Below are 18,725 nucleotides of genomic sequence, written 5' to 3'. Positions count from 1 at the left end.
GAGTTATGTAAATTCCCCTTATATTTAAATACCAGCAACTAAAAACACCACTTATATGGAAGACATACTCGTGACAGATTGAGTCCTCCAAAAAACGGCTCCAACAATCCCCTGTCTCAGACACTCGTGATTTTGCTCCGTCAAAAAGGTAGGGTTCTGGCCGGATGTGGTGGCACACGCCTGTAATCCTAGCACATGGGAGGCAGAGGCAGGTGGATCACTTTGAGTTGGAGGCCAGCCTGGTCTACAAAGCGAGTCCAGGACAGCCAAGGCTACACAGAGAAACCCTGTCTTGAAAAAACAAGCAAATGAAAAAGGTAGGGTTCAAAAACTGGGTGTGGTGATGCATGCCTGAAGCCCCAGCACCTGGGACAGGAGGATCAGAGGTTTGAGGTCATCCTGGCTGTGGTAAGTTTGAAGCCAGCCTTGCCACATGAACCTGTCTCAACAAAAACAAACTAGAGTCTGGAGCTGGAGGTGTACTTCAGTGATTTGTAGAATATTTACCTAGCACCTGTGTGAAACTTGGGTTAAATACCCAGCAGGACATACACAAACAAAAATCTTTTTTTTTTTTTTAAAGATTTATTTAATTATCCCCGCATGTACACCTGCAGGCCAGCAGAGGGCACCAGATTTCACTATAGATAGTTGTAAGCCACCATGTGGTTGCTGGGAATTGAACTCAGGACCTTTAGAAGTATAGGCAGTGTTCTTAACCTCTGAGGCATCTCTCCTGCCCCCAAACAAGTTAATCTTAAGGTGAGGATAAGGTCCCCATGTCCTCCCCTTTTAACCATGGATTGGGGGGCGGGGGAGGCGGGGAGGTTTGCTGACGTGTTGCTCTTAAGGCTGAGCCATTAGATTTTGTTTTCTTTTTGAAAATTTCTTTGTAACAGGATTTTACTCCTTGGCTCATGCTGGACTGGAACTCAATATTTGTCCCAGGCTGGTTCCCACCTTGAGGCAATTCCCCTGCCTCAGCTTCCTAAGGACAGGGCTTACAGATATAAGCTACCAATCCAACATTTTAGGTCATTGTCAATTCAATTATCTGATCACAAAAAAAAGTCCCGAGTTGGTTTCTTTTCTTCTTGATATGATAAATAAAATAAAATAAAATACCCTGACCTGTCGGGCGTGGTAGCACACGTCTTTAATCCCAGCACTCTGGAGGCAGAAGCAGGCAGATCTCCATGAGTTCGAGGACAGCCTAGTCTACAAATCGAGTCCAGGACAGCCAGGACTACAAGAGAAACCCTGTCTTGAAAACTCAAAGACAAAACAAAGCAAAACTACCCTGGCCTGACAAAATTCCAGCACTTAGCAGGCAGAGACACACAGATCTCTGTGAGCTCGAGGCTAGCCTAGTGTACACAGTGAGTCCTAGACCAGCCTTGGCTATGTTGTAAGACCCTGTCTTGAGAAAGAAAACCAAACTCAACCAACCAAACAAGAACCCTGACAAAAGCAACTTAAGGGCTAGAGGGAGGGTTTGCTCTGGTTCACTGTTGAAGGGTACAGCCCCCCACCCCCATAGTGAAGACATCAGTGTGACAGGAGCTTGCAGCAGCTGTTCATGTCCTATCCACAACCAGGAAGCAGAGGACAATGGGTGCTGCTGCTGCAGCTGCTTGTGAAGGTTTCGTTCATTTGCTTCATGTGTCTCGAGTGTTTTGCCTGCGTGTTTGTCTGTGTACCATATGCAGGCCTGTTGCCTAGGGAGGCTAGAAGAGGGCACCGGATCCCCCGGAATTGGAGTGACAGACAGAAGTTGCATGCGGGTGCTGAGAACCAAACCCTTGCCCTCTGAAAGAACAGCAAGTGCTCTTAATCCCTGACCTAGCTCTCTAACCCACCTCCTCCTCTCTTTTTGATTTATTTATGTATGTATACAGTGATGTGCCTGCATGTACACCTTCACACCCGAAGAGGGCGCCAGATCCCATTAGAGATGATTGTGAGCCACCACGTGGTTGCCGAGAATTGAACTCAGGACGTTTGGAAGAGCGGCCAGTGCTCTTAAACCTCTGAGCCATCTCCCCAGCTCCACCTTCTCCTTTTTGTAACACCCAGGATCCCCCACGGCAGGGAATGGTGCCTTCCATAGTGGGCAGGTCTTTCCATCTCAATTAACCTAGCGAAGATAATTCCCATAGAAAAGGGGTGCCCCACCCACACACCCACCAAAGCTCATCAAGTCACATCAGGACTGAACTTGTTCTCTTCCCCTGTGGCCTAGCAAGGCAGCCCCCACCAGGAGGGAGTGATCAAAAAGTTGGCAGCAGAGTCCATGTCAGAGACAGCTCCCCACCCCCTTACTACAGGACCCACATGAAGCCTGAGCTGCCCATCAGCTACATCTGTGTAGAAGACCTAAGTCCAGTCCACGCAAGGTCCTTGGTTGGTGCTTCAGTCTCAGCAGCCCCCTTCTGGTCCCTGGTTAGTTGACTCTGTTGGTCATCTTGCAGAGCTCCTGTCACCTCCAGGTCCTTCTGTCCGTCCTTCCACTTTTCCACAAGACTCCCTATGCTTCTCCCAGTGCTTGGCTGTGAGTCTTAGCGTCTGTTTCCATCTGCTGCTGGGTGGAGCCTCTCAGAGGACAGCTAGGCTCTGGCTGTTCAGTACCTCGAAATCACAGCCAGTGACTGGGAGCCCTGACACCTGGAAACTTCTCTTAAGTCCTAGTGATGCCCACCACTCTCAAACCATTAAGGTCATTCATTACCAAATGCTGGGTGCACAATGTCTTCCCATGTAAGTTAACTTGGACTCAATTGCAAGGAGATTTCATACAGTCATGTCCCAGCAATTTGCATAGACTCTAAACAAAATTGTTGTGTTTTGTTTGAGACTGGGTCTCTCTGTGTAGCCTTGGCTGTCCTAGACTAGGTTTGTAGACCAGGCTGGCCTCGAACTCACAGAGATCCACCCGCCTCTGCCTCCCAAGTGCTGAGGGTTAAAGGCGTGAATCACCACGCCCTGCTGAATTTTTCATTTGTATTTTATTCAGCTACAGCTTGGGATGGAAGGACCGTAAAGCTCACATCAGACTACAAATACATTCTTTTGTCTTGTTTAGTTTGGGTTTTTTGTTTTGTTTTGTTTTCAAGACAGGGTTTCTCTATGTAGCTCTGGCTGTCCTGAACTCACTTTGTAGATCAGGCTGGCCTTGAACTCACAGAGATCTGCCTGCCGTTGCCTCCTGAGTGCTGAGATTAAAAGTGTGTGCCACCACGCACAGTTTACATTCTTTTTTTTTTTTTTTAAGATTTATTATGTATACAGTATTCTACCTGCATGTACTCCTGCAGACCAGAAGAAGGCACTAGATCTCATTATAGATGGTTATGAACCACCATGTGGTTGCTGGGAATTGAACTGAGGACCTCTGTGGGAGCAACCAGTGCTCTTAATCTCTGAGGCATCTCTCCAGCCCACAAATACATTCTTTATTCTACACATTATTAAAATATCAACAAGCATTGGTGCCCACAGGTGTGTGTTTGAATACTTTGTCCCCAGTTTGGGAAGGATTAGGAGGTGTGGCTTTGTTGGAGGAAGTTTGTCACTGGGTGGGGCTTTGAGGATTCAGAAGGCTAGTGTCATTCATCCCCATTCTTTCTGTCTCTGTGCACTCTCAGCTGTTTCTGCCACCATGCCTTCACTCTACCATCATGGACTTTAACTTCCTGAAGCCATAAGTCCAATTAAACAGTTTTACAAAGTAAGTTGTCTTGATCATGGTGTTTTATCACAGGAATAGAAAAGTAGCTAAAACAAGCATTTTATTTTCTATATGTAAAGCTCTAAGCTTTTTAAATTAAAAAGTTGAAATATATACAAAAGATAACCCCCAAGGCTGGAGAGATGGCTCAGAGGTTAAGAACACTGTCTGTTCTTCCAGAGGTCTTGAGTTCAATTCCCAGCAACACATGGTGGCGTGCAGGTATACATGCAGACAGACCATTCATATACAATATATATTTTTTTTTTTGAGACAAGATTTCTCTGTGTCACCCTGCCTATCCTGGAATGGCTTTGTAGGTCAGGCTGGCCTCGAACTCACAAAGATAACAAATAAAATCTTAACAAAATAAAAGATAATCCCCACAGGCATGCCCAGAGGCCCACCTCCCAGGTGATTCTTAATCTCATCAAGTTGAGAGTTGACAATTGATATAACTACCATAAGTTTTAACACACACACCACCACCACCACCACCAGCAATGCCTGCAAGTGTGATTTTCTTTGGAAATAAGTTTTCCACAGAGTTAAAATGAGGTCCCTGGGATAAGCCTTAATCCAACATGATTGGTGCCCACTTAAAAGAGGGTTCAATTTTTCCTTTTTTTTTTTTTTTTTTTTTTTTTATGCTGTATATCTGCACAGTAATGTGCAGGCTGAAGCAGGAGGATTGCAAATGAGAGGCCAGCCTGGGCTACATAATGAGACCCTGTCTCAAAATTCTAAAACAAGGTGGTATGGTGGGATATAGGGGTTGGATTGGGGGGGCTGCTTTTGGACATAAAGATGAACACAGAGACACAAATTTGAAGTAAGAAAGCCATGTGAAAATGGAGGCTTAAAAAAAAAAAGAAAATGGAGGCTTATAGGGATGCATCAGCCCAGGAAAGGACAAGGGAGCCAGAAGTTAACAGAGAGAGATGCAAAATATGCAATCCTTAACTAGACTCGTACCCTCTAGTACTATGAGACAATAAATTCCAACAACTGGCTGTCTTCTTGTAAAGAAGCCCAAACTATTTTATTGGCCACCACCTTGGGAGGAAGCCCAAAGCCTTTTATGGGCAGAGTTCACACCTATGTGTTCTGGCTGACAGTCCAGCCAAGCCCGCAGATGACATACAACCTATGACAGCCACCAGCCTGAGTATGATTCAGGTGATTCCAGCAGTGGAATCACTCTCCCAGTGAGCTACTACACATAACACACCTAACACTCTTGGAAGCTAGCCTAGCAGCTTGCAACAACTGACGTGTATGGAGGGCTTGCAGCTGTTAGAGTTCACCTCATGATTTGCAGATGATGCCTTGAAGCCTTAGGGTCTCCCAGAAGTGCCCTGGGAACTTGACTGAAAGTGGCAGAACAAATAGGACTCTGGGACCTTGACTTCTAAAATAGGTGCACCCCATTGGCTTTATGACTTGTGCGGCCTCTCCTGAAGGGTGGGAGGAGGTCTTCTGTTCACAAGTGAGGCTTTTTTTTTTTTTTTTTTTTTTTGGTTTTTCAAAACAGGGTCTCTCTGTGTAGCCTTGACTGTCCTGGACTTGCTTTGTAGACCAGGCTGGCCTCGAACTCACAGCGATCCGCCTGCCTCTGCCTCCCAAGTGCTGGGATTAAAGGTGTATGCCACCATGCCCGGGCATTTTTTTAAAAAATGTATTTATTTATTATTTATACAGTATTCTGCCTGCACATGAGCCAGTAGGCCAGAAGAAGGCATTTGCTGGGAATTGACTTGAGATCTTCAGAAGAATAGACAGTGCCATTTGAAAGAACAGACAGGGCTCTTAACCTCTGAGCCATCTCTCCAGCATGCAAATGGGGCATTTAAGAACCACCCTTGTAGCTGAATGAGCAGCAGGCTTGGCTGATGGGGGTGGGGGTGGGCTGTGGGGAGAAGTTGGCAAGCTTATTCTCATCCCAGGTTCTGCTATCAGCTGTGCGCTTATAGACAGTCCCATCACCCCTCTGGATATTTTCTGTGAGATATGCAGCTATTGATTGCTTCTTTTTTTTTTTTCTCTTTTTTAAGTTATTTATGTATTTATTTACTTATGATGTATACAATATTATGCCTGCTTGTGTACCAGAAGAGGGCACCAGAACTCATTATAGATGGCTATGAGCCACCATGTGGTTGCTGGGAATTGAACTCATGACCTTTGGAAGAACAGTTGGTGCTCTTAACCTTTGAGCCATCTCTCTAGCCCTTCTCCAGCCCTATTGCTTGTTTCTTATTCTCCTGAAGTAGCCAAACCATTGGCTCAAAAACTAAGGTGGTGGGGGGCTGGAGAGATGGCTCAGCAGTTAAGAGCACTGACTGCTCTTCCAGAGGTCACAAATTCAATCCCAGCAACCACATGGTGGCTCACAACCATCCACAATGAGATCTGGTGCCCTCTCTTGGCCTGCAGGTGTACATACAAGCAGAACACTATATACATAATAAATACATATTTTAAAAAAATAAGGGGGTGGGGGAGAGGAGCATCAAGACATCTCAGCAGGTAAAGACGCCACCTGAGTTCAATATTCTGGGACCTACATGATGGAAGGAGAGAGAACAGACCCCTGAAAGTTGTCTTCTAACCTCACAGCACACACATTCACTTACAGAGAGAGAGAGAGAGACTACCTGCATTCACTTACACAGAGAGAGAGAGAGACAGAGAGAGAGAGACTACATGCACACACGTACACACATACGCCAAGTAAAGAATGTAATAAATATTAAAACAAACAAATAAATAAATTGGGGCTGGAGACATGGCTTGATCCTTAAAAGCACTGAGTGCTCTTCCAGAGGACCTAGGGGTTCAATTCCCAGAGCCTACATGGTAGCTCACAACATCTGTAACTCTGGTCTCCAAGGGCATCAGGCATACATGTGGTTGTGCCCAGACACACATGCAAGTAAAACACCCATGCACAAAAAATAAAAACAAACAAGCTTTAAATAAATAATAAATAAATAGCAAAAAATAAAGTGAAAAGTTTGGATTTCCATGTCTGCAGTTTATCATAGATTCCGTTGCAGGGACCTTTTCCTCAACCATCTAAGACACTCTTCAGTGACCTAGGGCTGAATTTCACTTTGTGGGGTTTTTTTGTCCTTTGCTATGCTGGTGTTCTAGGCTAAGGGCTTGGGGTACTCCTCTCCTGTACCCTCTCCGGGAGCTTACTTAACATGTCACTGCACTTCAACTACGAGTGCTTCCTGAAGAGCAACTGACTCGTGGACATGACAGAGGGCTTGGGGAATGGAGAACGCTAGCGTCCTGAGGCATGGCGCTGTCAGGCTGAAAAGTGTCACTCAAGCTGGACATCAGACTCAGTTGACTTATTGTTATGACTCAAAAGCTTCCTGGGACTAAAGGACACACACACACACACACACACACACACACACACACCGCACGCACACTTAGGAAACAGAAAAGTCCAGAAAAGGGAAAACGATCACCACTGACAAACAATGTCACCATATCCTCCTCCTCCTCCTCACTCTTCCCTTGCACATAATGGTTCCACACGGGACCTCACTGACAATGAGTTCTGGGTGGATTTGTCTAGACAGGAGAGCGGAGGCAGATGTTTCTCACGACCTTCTTTTTGCAGGCAGCCTGCCTTCCACATTTAGAGGGCAGGACCGTACCGGCTAGGGTGAGACAGAAATAGGAAGGCATCCGAAGCCAAGCCCGGGCCTCAGATGCTGAGGCTCAGCATGAAGGAGGAAAACGGAGCTAGAGGAAGTTCCTAAGGGAAGACACAGGCACCTGAACTACCTCCTGGAGGAGGCCTGCTCTCTAAACCAACGGTTCTCAACCTTCCTCATGCTGTGGCCCTTTAATACGGTCCCTCATGTTGTGGAGACCACGCCCCCCCTCCCCACCATAAAGTTACCTCTGTTACTACTTCATAACTGTAAGTTTTCTACTGTTATGAATTGTAACGTAAACATCTGTGTTTTCTGATGGTCTTAGGCCACCTCCATGAAAGCCCCCAAAGGAGTCACAACCCACAGGTTGAGAACCGTTGGTCTAAGCACAGGGGACAGTTGAGCAGAGGTGTCACATCATGTTGGGCCTCAGAGTATGCTGAGTGATGCCTTCAGTTTTACTCAGCTTCCCTTTTACCCCTGGGCTTTGCAGTGAGCTCTAGGGAGCAGTATAATTGGCAGTGGCAAAGGTAGTGATTTTAGCCTTTACCATGGCCTTCTAGAAGTGCCTGGAAACAGGAAGAGTCTCCTTAGAATGATATTGATGATTTCTGTGCAAAAGAGTCTGCTCTCTTGGTAAAGAGGGTTTCCAGTTTTCCCACTACACTCAACCTAATGGCACAATCCCTTATTCAACTAGAATCTTCCAAGCCAGGCATGGCGGCTCATGCCTTTAATCCCAGCACTCAGGAGGCAGAGGCAGATGGATTTCTGAGTTCAAGGCCATCTTGGTCTACAAAGAGAGTTTCAGGACAGCCAGGGTTATTACACAAAAAAACTCTGTCTCCAAAAACAAAAAAACAAGCAAGCAAACACACACACACACACACACACAAACAACTAGAATCTTGCTTCACATAGTAAAGCCCTGACTGGTTACGGGGGCCTATTTAATTTGGGATCAGGACTTTCCTGGGGTATCATGTTAGGCAAATTGTTCAGTCTTTCTCTTTTTTTCCTTCTTTCTTTTCTTTCTTTAAAAAAAATGTTTATGTGTGTTTGTATTTTGTCTGCATGTATGTCTGTGTTAAGGTGTCAGGTCTTGAAGTTACAGACAGTTGTGCGCTGCCATGTGGGTGTTGGGAATTGAACCCTGGTCCTCTGGAAGAACAGTCAGTACTTTTAAGTGCTGAGTCATCTCTTCAGCCTTCAGTCTTCCAGTTTTTAAAATTACTGTTGTATGTAGGCATGGTGTGTGATTGTGCGTGTGCACGCCAGTGTGTTCCCGTGGAGATCAGAGGACAACTTTATGGGTCCGATTCATACTTCCACCATTATGTGGGCTGTAGGGATCCTGCTCAGGTCATCAGGCTTGCATGACAAATAACTTCCCCCACTAAGCCATCTAAATGGCCTGGTGTTCTGGTTTTTGTCTGTTTGGTTTTGGTTTTTTTTTTTTTTTTCAAGACAGGGTTTCTCTGTGTAGCCTTGGCTGTGACTGGGCTGACCTTGAACTCACGGGTGATCCACTTGCTTCTGCCTCCACGCCCAACTCAGTCTTCTGTTTTTAACCTGAGAAATGGTAATTAGAACATCTACACCATGAGTTTAAGATGCAGAAGCTGTACTTGCTTGATCAATAAATGAAGTAGGTAGGTCCAAGGGCGGCTCTTACTTTCTTCTTTTTTGAGACGGGGGTTTTATGTAGCCTTGGCTGACCTTGAACTCTCTTTGTTGGTAAAGATGACCTTGAATTTGTAATCCTCCTGAGTGCCAAGATTACAGGTTGGCTGGCTAGTCCTGGTTTATGCCATGTTGGAGAGCAAACCCTGGAATTTGTGCAAGCTCTTTATGAACTGAGCTACCTCCCCAACTCTGGCTCCTGCCTTTTTTAAATGATCCTACTGAAGGCATGTTTGCCATGAGAGAAGAAAGACCGCCTTCCTCCCAGAATGCCTGTCACTCCAGGATCTGGGAGAGTTGTAGCTAACTGGGACTGATCTTCTACAGCAGAATTCGGTCTCTGCCTAGCTCTGCCAACTGCTGAGAGACAGTGATCCTCAGGCCTTGGGGCTTAGAGTGTAGTTTGTACTTACTACGCAGGAGGCTCTGAGTTCCACCTCCAGCATAGGGGTGAGATGCAGCTGAGGCCTGCCTCCTGCAGATAAGGCTGCTAACAGTTTTTCTGTTAGCTCAATTCTGGGAAACCCTGATGGGGATGGACCAGTTCTGTGCAAAGATAGATGCCAGGGACCAAGCACTTGACTCTGAGACTGCTTGGTGCTCTCTGTGTGTCCTTAGCTCTGCTTAGCTGCAGCCTCCTTTAACTGCATTACCAATACTATAGGCTTTGTGGCTATGTGGTCCCCAGAGTACAGGCCTTGGGGAAGTCATGATTTCTCTCTAATCATGCAATGAAAGTTGGGATTTAGCCGGGAGTGGTGGCGCACACCTTTAATCCCAGCACTCGGGAGGCAGAGGCAGGGAGATCTCTGTGAATTCGAGGCCAGCCTGGTCTACAAAGTGAGTCTAGGAGAGCCAAGGTTACACAGAGAAACCCTGTCTCAAAAAAAAAAAAAGAAAAAAAAGAAAAAAAAGAAAAGAAAAGAAAGTTGGGATTTAAACCTAGGGCCCTTGTCCCCAGGGTCTGTGTTCCAAGAGGAGGTCTGCTGAGGGGCAAGCCTGGGCTCTGTCTCTCCCAAACAAACCTCAGAGGCTGGTGACCCAGCGCATTCCTTCCAGGGTCCATTCTTCCAAGACATAGTGTCAATGGTTGAAGTGTATGCCAGTTCTGTCAGGAGCCCAGACCTCTGGCTGTGTCTTTCTTGCCCACTCTCCTTGGCCTCTTGCATAACACCCTCTCCCACTGTCTTGGAAATGTCTCAGCTCAGGAGCGAGGAACAGCCTGTTAGCAACAATGGTGCACAGTGACACTGGAGTTTTGTTAGCAAGCATTAACAAACAGGCTTAGCCACCCATCCTCAACACACCAAATAAAGAGAAAGAAGAAAAGCAAGACAGTGAAAAGCAAAGAAGGGTTTATTCAGTGTGGCTACAGTGGGAAGAACAAATAATGAGGTCCACTGACCCCCACCAAGTCACTCTTTGGGGTACTATTATGAGGTTTGGGTTTAAAATGAGGCCTAGAAGTATGCATAGCTAAGTAATCCTGATCGAGGTGTGATCCTGCCTGTCACTGGTCCATCACTGTCTCAGTTCTAGTCTCTCACAAAAGATGGTCCTATAAGTCATCAAAACTGTGTAAAGTCTCTGGCTGTCACCAGGCCTCAGTCTTTCCCTTCCCACAGCACGGGACTCTTGGGAAAGTTTTAGTTCTCCAGGGACCATTGTTTCTATAATTTAGAAGCCCAAGTGTCAGTCTTTCTCTAATGTGCTTTTTCCAGACCAGAGATCCTTTCTCTCACAGAGACAAAGGAAACTTAACATTTGATTTAGCATCAGTTATAGTAATGTGGGCCTAACTTTGGACTTGACAACAGGAGCCAAATGCTCGGTCTCCTTGGACCTGAACGAGAACTCCTATAGGACTTCTTCACAGATGTGACTCAGTGAGACCAAACAATGGCCTCGCAGCTGGGAAAGCACAACCAAACCTGTTCTGACCCCCCCACCCCAGAGGTCAGGCCTCATCTCTGGACAGCTCTGTTTATTGCTCTGTTACCTTTCCTTTATCTAGTTCAGATCTTCCTTGGGCCTACCTCACCCCCAGGTCACTCCTGTCCCCAGAGCTACCTAGCCAGGTATACAACACCTCCCGGGCCAGGCATCCTCTGGTACAGTTGCCTCCATGGCCACAGAACCCATGTGTGCTATGAGCTCTTCAGAGCTGTCATGCTGTCCCAGTGTCTGGCCCTACAGTCAAGAGAGCAAACGGAAGGGAAGACGAGGTCAAAGTTCAGTCTTAAGCAGCGTTTCTTAAAAATTTCCCCTACTGTCAACTCCTTTCTGCCCAAGAAATTTTTATGGGATCCCCCAAATATAGATGGGTATATAAAATTAATATATACAAAACAAGCATGTAGTAGTAATAAATCACATGTAAATGTACTGTAAAACAATTCTTTGGTATACATGTAATTTTGCCATTTATTAAAGAAAGATGAAAGCAAAATTTCATACTAATGAGATGGACATGCTTGTTTATTTTTAAAGATTTATTTATTTATTTAGTATTCTGGCCTGCACACCAGATCTCATAGATGGTTGTGTGCAGTCATATGGTTGCTGGGAATTGAACTCATGACCTTTGGAAGAGCAATCAGTACTCTTAACCTCTGAGCCATCTCTCCAGCCCTTGCTTGTTTATTTTTACATAAATATTAAATATTGGCTGAATCCTTTACAGAGTGTAGCATATTGCTCAACACTTTTCAGAGTTGATGGATATTTTGATTTTATACCAGTCAGTAATGACAACATTGTTTTGTATGAATATGCAGCACAAAATGGCAGAGGTATGTACAGGGCCATTTCAGGAACTGTTGGAAGTTCTGCTTTAATCCCAAGCCAGAATTGCCACAATAGTTTTGAAATTTCATTTTATTTACTTATTTTACAATACTCAAGTCAACCACTCGGACAGAAATTTTTACAACCCAACATTCTAACATGACACAATCCCTGGGGCTGCTCTGAGTCAGAGGTTAAGAGTGTGCACTGCTGGGGCAGAAGACCTGAGTTCAGCTCTCTGCGCCCAGCCACACAAAGACACACCTGCACATTTATAAAACTATTACTAAAAATATTTTAAGAGACATACTGAATTGATGCTCACATGCTGAGGAGTAATCGCAGTAGAGCTTTTCTCCAATGTAAGTTTCTCATTGTCCCCACAGATACCCCAAACAAACTTACAATTCAGGATTTTGGGATTTGGTTTGGTTTGGTTTGGTTTTTTGGTTTTTCGAGACAGGGTTTCTCTGTGTAGCTTTGGCTGTCCTGGACTTACTTTGTAGATCAGGCTGGCCTCGAACTCACAGTGATCTGCTTGCCTCTGCCTCCCGGAGTGCTGGCATTATAGGTCTGCACCACCATGCCTGGCTGTTATCCTGGGTTTTAACGGTTGTGGCTTGCTGGATCAAAGGCGCTGAACTTGAAACAAGTGCAACGCCATTTCCATCAAGGATTAGTTCATCCTTCTGGGCTTGAGAGACAGAATGAACAACACCCATCCATCTGAACCCTGTGGATCTATTTTTCACCTGAGAAATTTCAGATTTCAATGAGAGATCCATTCTCCTGAATGAGGACATTGGTGAGGAAGTGAGCACACACAGAGCTCAGCTTGTAATGGAGCCCAGCATGACACCCTTGATGGTGTTCTGACCATCTGCCGATGGTCTGCCCGTGGCCAGTCCCATTTGCCATCCTGGAGCTTCTTAAGACTCAGGTCTATATTGATATGAAGTCCCTCTGCAGAGTTCCCCTGGGGCCCTTCACAATGACTGTGAGCCCCTCCAGAGTGAGGTCGACATTTTCTGGAATGTTGACAGTCTGATTGCCGGGAATGGTCTTCATTCTTGCAGTAAATGGGGCAAAACCAACCAAACAAAAGCTGGAAAACTTCCATACAGGCCTGTCTATGCACTTTGTGTGTTCAGTGCCCAAAGAGGCCAGAAGAGGGCGTTCATCCCCTGGTACTAGAGTTACAGATGTGGGTGCTGGGAATTGAACCCAAGACCTCTGGAAGAGCTCTTAACCTCTCCAGCACCATTTGTAGGAAAATACTAAAAGTCATTTGTAGCTGGATAGTGGTGGTGAACGCCCTTAATCCTAACAGAGGCAGAGGTAGGCAGATCTCTGGAGTACAAAACCAGCCTGGACAGCCAGGCGTGGTGGCACACGCCTTTAATCCCAGCACTTGGGAGGCAGAGGCAGGCGGATCGCTGTGAGTTCAAGGCCAGCCTGGTCTACAAAGCGAGTCCAGGACAGCCAAGGTTACACAGAGAAACCCTGTCTCGAAAAACCCAAAACCCCCAAAACAAAAACAAAAACAAAAAAAAACAAAAAAACCAGCCTGGTCTACAGAGTGAGTTCTAGGACAGCCAGGGCTACACAGAGAAACCTTGAAAAGAAAGAAAAAACAAGTCACTTGTAGTTAATCCATTATTCATCTGTAAGAGCAGAAAGCTTTGTGTGGTGTGTGTGTAGTAAATACATTGCAACTCATAACATACAATTGTCTAGAGTGAGAGCGGAGGCAGCATTTGCTGGTGTTTGTGGTAAATGACAACACACACTGCGCAAAGAACAGGTGCTTTGCGTCAGAACCAAAGCTCAGTGAAGTCCTGCAACGCCACAGGGGTGAGCTGGCCTGTGGGAAACACTTAGGATTCATAAAATACATATTATCAGTATCTGCTCAGACACCACTTTTACTAGTGTCAGATTTTTCTCCGCCCTCATGGTTACAACTCCCCCACAGTTGAAGGGGGTGTGATCCACAGAAAACGAGATCCGCCAGCTCTGGCCTCCAGATTCCACATTCCTCTGGAAAAAGTAGTGCTGTTACAGGGCTGAAGATTCCTCACAGTCTGCAGGACTCCTGGGAGAGATCTTTGTCTGGCTTCCTAAGAAGCCCTGGTCACCTAGACCCCAGATGTGTCATGGGTCTGGAGCCTAGGTCAAACAGCTCCTGCGCCCCCGCCCCCACCCCTGCCCCCAGGTATTTCAATCCCACAGTGTGGGGTGGGGCAGGCCCTGTCTTGAGCCCTGTGCACTCTTCAGTTATCGTGCGGGATTTTCCCAGATGCTCCAAAGAGGTCAGCTCAAACCTTGGAGGTGCCCCAGGTGGTTCCCAAGGACTGAGAACTCAAGAGTTGAAAAGGCCTTTGTCCTGAGGCAAGAAAGTAAATTCGCCCAGAGCCCAAGCCCCAGACATAGTCCTTGACCTGGGTCACCAAGGTCACCTCAAACTCCCAGACACCAGGCTCCCTAGAGGACTCTGGCAGGACCTCAGGTCTGGTTTGCTGCAGTGGTAGAAGGGCCCATGTTAGAAAGAGAAGTGAAAATAACAGAGCATTCTCACAGGATGGGGTTCTGGAGATTAGCTCATTCCAAGTGAGGGCCAGGGGGTGTGGTTCAGTGGCAGAGTGCTTGCCTGGCAGGCACCAGGCCAGGTTTCAAAGCCCAGTACTGCAGAAATGATTCCCCCCGCCCCCCAGAACATCAGTGTGTGGTAAACACCACAGTAGAAGAGTGTGCTTTTCAACTTCTCCATAAGGAAGTGGGATTAGCCAATTCATTTAAGGCTGTGGCAATAGAACGTGAGCCGACATCTCACTGTTAACACCAAGAGGTATGCCTCAGGGTTGGGGGTGGGGTGGCTCAGAGGGTTAGGCCCACACAACTGCAGGAATCACGAATGGCTGGCTCTGGCAGCCTAGGACAGGCCGAGACACATGCCCAGGCCTAAAGGATTACAGGTCAGGTCACACCTTAAAGGTTCGGTTAAGACCTTAAATCCCTCCCCAAACTCTGGGGCTTAGCACTTGCCAGAAATTTCCAGCTAGGCATTCAAGCCTCCAAGTTAATCTAGTTGACTCCCCCCACTATCCTCCCTCCCCCACAGATGGCACCACCTAAAAATGTTGGGGTGAAACTTACCTTCAGTGGAGTTTCAGGAGAAAAATAGACAGGATTGGGGTTGTGAACAGCTGGGACAATTTGGCATTTTCTTTTGGTCCCCCCTCACTGATGAGTGATGAAAGGACATGGTCTAGATCACCTGCCAAGAAAAACCAGTTTCCACCAGGCAGTTTGAGCACTGGAACCCAGGTGACTTTTGTCCTCTATGGGGGGGGGGGGGAGGGGAACCTCCACTAACTTCAAATGTTGTGAAAGAAGCTTGAATTTGAATAAAAGGGGGAGAAATTTCAAAAAGACTAAAACAAGGAAGGTAATGGGATCAAAGGAAAACCTGAAAATAGCTACCTGAGAAGATGGACCCTATGGGCCTGGCCATCTGCTGGGGACAGAGCCTTAGACTGAGCCAGCGGCAGGATGACCTAGGAACAGCCTTCACTCCCCAACATCACCAGCAAGCAATGAAATCCGTTGTCTGAGGTGAGGAGGGCACAGTGTACCCCATTCTCTAACGGGTGAATAGCTGGCTCTTGAGGTGGGCTGCCATTCCCAAATGATTTATTGGACACAAATGAAAGACATGAGGGAGAGGCAGAAGCCTCACAGAAACTCAGAAATGAAACAAATAAGACTTAATGCTAATGGGAGGATACAAGGGATGGGATAAACATTGAGATGTAACAAGAATAAATTAATTAAAAAAAATAAAAATAAAAATAAATAAATAAATAAAATGTCATCCAAAAAAAAAAAAAAAAAAAAAAAAGACTTAATGCTAACAGATGAAAAAGTCCTGGGGTTCTAAGAGTTCAGGGGACACCTAACAGGGAACCACTGGGGTACGGCACTGGAGTACAAAGAAAGGGCCATCAGCAGCCTGCATCAGTGTGACACCTGCACCAACAAGGGAGGCACCGGTGCTGTGCCCATTTTACAGATGGGAAGGTTTGTGGGCCAGTGAGAGGCAGAGTTGGAAGTTTAAGCTCAAGGCAAGCCAATTGTCTTTAATTGTCTTGTCCTAGAGCCCTATTACAGCCACCTCTGACCCAGATTATGACAGGCCATTTGACGTTGCTCTGCATTCTAAGCCAGGATTCTCCTTCATCTTGCCAACTTCCAGGAGAGGGACCCACACAAGCAGAATCAGGCTGAGGGGAAGGGAGTGTAAGTTTTCCATGGTAACCCAGTCAAGGTCAGAACCCCAGGGATATCTGGTTCCCAAGTTGCCTTGGACCCCCATCTTTGTTTCATTGTCTAATTTTGCTATTTCTTTTGGTTGCTGGTGGTCCAGGGGCTAGGCCTTTAGACCAGGCACCAAACTTAGATTTGATTTTCACACAACACACGGACAGTTTCAAGTTTTCATGGACAGACAAAGGGAGACAGGATCATGAGGAGGTAGGGTTTCCCCGAGGAAGCTGAAGGAGCTGAGGGGCCCGCCCGCTGTGAGGCAATGCTGGAGGAGTGGAGGAGGCTGGGCACTACACCACCTCCACACCCACTTCCTTTAAGTAGTTAGGGAACTTTCACTTTGGGCTGGCTCCATTTTCCTTTTTGTTGACTATTTCACTGCCTGCCATTAATTTCTTTTAACCACCGTTCATTGCTGGGAATTCCTCTACGAAGATGAGAGATGATGGCTGCTGCTCCAAGTATCTGGTCCCAGAACTCAGGAGTTAGTAATCCGGGAGCTTTCCGGAAGCGTACTTGAAACGCTCAAGGTTCCCCAGGCCGACTGATTAAAGCCAAGTTACCTTGCTGAAAAGCCTTTTCATTGCCCAGTCCGGGTATGACTTTGGACGGCTCCAGATGGGGACAGAAACCACGGAGCCCATGCCTCCTGCTCAGGTCCCCAGAGGTGAGTAGCTAGTCCAGGAGGGATTTGGTAGAGGCGCGAGGGACGCCTCCTGGGCAGGCTGGGGTTCCTTACCATTGTTCAAAACTGGAAAAGCCTAGAGAGGGCCTCCCCTTGGGCCCTGGGGAGGGGATGCGCTCCTGGTTCTGCGGATTCCACGTCAGATTCCGCGCCAGAGCAAGGGGAGGAGGGCGTCGGGGGTGACTCCCCAAACAGGACCTGCCCAGGCTACCCCACAAGGAGCTGGGAGAGTCTCAGGCTTTTAGATTTGAACCTGGGAGGCCAAGCTGCTGGGTTGAGTTCCGGGACAGCCATTGGCTGCTGCGGCGGCGTGACAACAGCACGGAGGGGAAGGGAGGGAGGGCTGGGAGGAGCCAGGGAGGGGAGTGTCCCAGCTCCTAGCACACCCGGAGCCCCGGGAGCCAGAGGAAACAAACGCCGGCACTGCCATGGGTTGCCAGCCTTGCCGAGGCGCTAAGCACACAGAAGGGAGCGCACAGCCGCACCGAGCCCGCGCTCGGGGAGCTGGGGACCGAGGTAGGCGATGGGCACGGGTCTATGGCCCTGCAGCCGCGCGAGGCCTGGGTAGGCATGAGACCCCTGGTGACGTGGAGAGTATAGAAAGACCCAGGAATGGGGAGGACAAGGAGAACCCGGGAGCAGGGCACAGACCCCCGCCCCGAGTCCAGAATGGGTAGGTATGGCTGGGCCAGGGGCGTCTTGGGTGTCCGGGCCCCAGAGCCTACACACCGTCTGCCAGAAAATCGGAAGAGGGGGTGACAACAAGGCTCAGCGTCGCCCAGGACTACCCGATCTGGCCACGGAGCTGCTCAGGGTGGGTTGAATGAGTAGGTTTTTAAGGTCCACCCCCTCGCGCAGGAATGGGGTGTGTGTTGCCGTGGGCAGGCTCACAACAATCGCGGCGGGCGTCCCGTGGGGGGCGTGTGCGCACAGACTTCTCCATGAATAACAGCCGAGTTCTTCTGTACTGGCAGAGGAGTGTGCGCGCGCTCTCCCGCTCGTACACATAACTGCAGTAGGCGCCACCCGGTGTCGTCCGGCCCGGGAGAAAAGACTGGAGCCGTCTGGTAGGCAATTGCCTAACGAACAAATACACTCCCCCCCCCCTCCCCGCCCGCACGAGCCCTTCCCTCCCTCGCCCGGCCCGCCTCCCTCGGAAGACTTGGAGGCCAAGGCCGCAAGAGGCGCAGGCTCCTGGCGGTGGGGTGGGGCTGGGCCGAACTGGGGCCCGTTTGAAACCTGGGACAAGGCTTTACGCCGGGACCTGGCGCGCCTGCCCGGTGCACCGTGCTCGAGGCATGTTCAGGGGCGACTAAGTAGCGGTTGGTTAAAGATTTAACCGCTCGCTTTGGGACGTTGAAGCTGCGATCCTGGTCTCTGGCTCCTCCCCATTACTGGAGCGCCCCCAGCCGGGGGAACAAATCTGCCCTCCTGTGTCTTGTGTCGCCTGCAGAAGCTTCCTCTGCCTTTTGGGGGATCTCCTGGCTGCTGTGGGTGAGTGTTCCCGACTGGAGGGGCGGATGGCGGTTGAGCTTCCTGGGAGAAAACCGTAGGACTTGCTTGAGTGTGTGTGTCTGGAGGGGGGAGGGGCGCTCCCTCCCTCTCTGTTAACTCAAACCAGGTTCCTTGTGTTTGTCCAATGAAATACTGCGGCCTGGGCTTCGGAAGTTTTCCTTTTCTCCCAGGGAGAATGAAGAGGAAATACAATGCTTTCTCTTTTCTTCTTGGCTGGGAACTTCTTCCCGCTCTCACCTCTTGAAACCTGACCGGGTCCCACGTCCCCTCCCTGGGCCCACAGCCCGGGTAGTTCGGCAGTTGAATGCGTGAAGGGATGTAG

The 18,725-nt window shown here is 48.0% G+C and overlaps 1 pseudogene; it reads right to left on the bottom strand.

The window, feature by feature from the left end:
• Positions 1-7,454: 7,454 nt before the first annotated feature.
• On the bottom strand, positions 7,455-12,945 carry LOC127200815 (60S ribosomal protein L9-like; annotated as a pseudogene).
• Positions 12,946-18,725: the final 5,780 nt, after the last annotated feature.

This window comes from Acomys russatus, chromosome 16 (genome assembly GCF_903995435.1).
Source record: "Acomys russatus chromosome 16, mAcoRus1.1, whole genome shotgun sequence".
In the NCBI taxonomy this organism is placed as follows: Eukaryota; Metazoa; Chordata; class Mammalia; order Rodentia; family Muridae; genus Acomys; species Acomys russatus.
This window is presented reverse-complemented; position numbering and strand designations above follow the sequence as displayed.